Source organism: Dermacentor andersoni, chromosome 7, assembly GCF_023375885.2.
Source record: "Dermacentor andersoni chromosome 7, qqDerAnde1_hic_scaffold, whole genome shotgun sequence".
In the NCBI taxonomy this organism is placed as follows: domain Eukaryota; kingdom Metazoa; phylum Arthropoda; class Arachnida; order Ixodida; family Ixodidae; genus Dermacentor; species Dermacentor andersoni.
The window spans coordinates 84,695,823-84,698,223 of NC_092820.1; positions in this window are offsets into that span (position 1 = coordinate 84,695,823).

The following is a 2,401-nucleotide window of genomic DNA, read 5'->3' on the forward strand; positions in this document are numbered from 1 at the left end:
TCTGCCGCCCCCTGCTACGCTTCCCTTCTCTTGGAATCCAGTCAGTAACCCTTAATGTCCATCGCTTACCTTCCCTCCTCATTACCTGTTCTGCACATGCCCCATTTGTATTTATTAATTTCAACTAAGATGACATTAACTTGCATTTGTTCCCTCACCCAATCTGCTCTCTTCTTATCCGTAACGTTAGAATCATCATTCTTCTTTCCATAGCTCGTTGCGTCATCCTCACTTTAAATAGAGCCCCTTTCTTAAGCCTCCAGGGTTACGCCCCGCAGGTGAATGCTGATAAGACACAGCTGTTAAACAGTTTTCTTTTGAAGGATAAGGACAACCGGCTGTTCATGTCCTGAGAATGCCTGCCGAACGCACCCCAGCCCATTTTTATTCTTCTGATTATTATAGCCTTATGGTACGGATCCGCGGTGACTACCTGCCCTAAGTAGATGTATTCCCTATCACTTGCAGAGCCTCGCTTCCTATCATAAACTGCTTTTCTCTTCCGTAACTGTCGAACATTACTTTAGTGTTCTGCAGAATAATTTTTAGACCCACCCTTCTACTTTGCCTGTCCAGGTCAGTGAGCATGCATAGCAATTTGTCCCCTGAGTTACTAAGCAAGGCAATATCAACAGCGAATCGCAAGTTACTAAGGTATTCTCCATTAACTCTTATCCTCAATTCTTCCCAGTCCAGGTCTCTGAATACGTCCTGTAAACACGCTGTGAATAGCGTTGTAGAGATCGTATTTCTCTACCGGATGCCCTTATTTATTGGGATTTTGTTGCTTTCTTTATGCAGGACTACGGTGGCTGAGGAGCCGCTATAGATATTTTTATGTATTTTTACATACGGCTCGTCTACACCGTGATTCCGCAACGCCTGCATGACTGCTGAGGTTTCGACTGAATCAAATGCTTTCTCGTTATCAATGAAAACTATATATAGGGGTTGGTTATATTCCGAACATTTGTCTATCACCTGATTGATACTGTGAATATGGTCTAAAGTTGAGTAGCCTTTACGAAATCCTGCCTGGTCCTTTGGTTAACAGAAGTCTAAGGTTTTCCTGATTCTATTTGCGATTACCTTCGTAAATACTTTGTAGGCAACGGACAGTAAGCTGATTGGTCTATAATTTTTCAAGTCTTTGGCGTCCGCTTTCTTATGGATTAAGATTACGTTGGCGTTCTTCCAAGATTCCGGTACCCTCGAGGTCATGAGGTATTGCGCACACAGGGTGACCAGTTTTTCTAGAACTATCTGGCCACCATCCTTCAACAAATCTGCTGTTACCTGATCATACCCAGCTGCCTTCCCCCTTTGCATAGCTCCCAACGCTTTCTTTACTTCCTCCGGCATTTCTTGTGGGAGGTCAAATTTTTCTAGACTATTCCATCTTCCATTATAGTCCTGAGTGGTGATGGTACTGTATAACTCTCTGTAGAACTCCTCAGCCACTTGAATTATATTATCCATATTAGTAATTATATTGCCAGCTTTTTCGCTTAGCGCATACATCTGCTTTTTACCCATTCCGAGTATCTTATTCACGGCTTGTAGGCTTCCTCCGCTCCTGAGAGCATGTTCAATTCTATCCATAATATACTTCCTTATGTGAGCTGCCTTAAGCTCTTTGATTAACTTGGAAAGTTCTGCCAGTTCTATTCTGGCTGTAGGGTTCGAAGCTTTCCTACATTGGCGTTTTCTAATCAGATCCTTCGTCTCCTGCGATAGCTTACCAGTATCCTGTCTAACGAAGTTACTACCGACTTCTATTCACCACTCCTTCATGATGCCCATAATATGGTCGTTCATTGCTTTAACACTAAGGTCCTCTTCCTGTAGCTTGATCCAGAATTACTTTATTTTGCCTTTTATCCTAACTGATTGATCGGCTTCTCATGTAGCAGTTTCTTCCGTTCCCTCCCCAAGTCTAGGCTAATTCGAAATCTTAACATCCTATAGTCACTGTAGCCCACCTTGCTGAGGACGTCCACATCTTGTATGATTGAAGGGTTAGCGCAGAGTATGAGGCCCATTTCGTTTCTAGTCTCACCATTCGGGCTCCTCCACGTCAACGTTCGGTTATACTACTTGCGGTATAACCGAAAATTTATCCTTCTGTTTTTTTCATGAACAGGGTTCCCTTTGATTAACTAACCTAGATAAACTTACTTCTGCATTGACACTAGAAGCTGACTGCCGATCGTGAATTCTTGTTCAGTTGACAGGCTATTTAACATTACGTTTGTCTTCTGCATAATGATCTTTAACGCAATCTTACACATTCTCGGTTGACCTTCTGAATCATCATCATCATCATCATCATCAGCCTGGTTACGCCCACTGCAGGGCAAAGGCCTCTCCCATACTTCTCCAATTGCCCCGGTCATGTGCT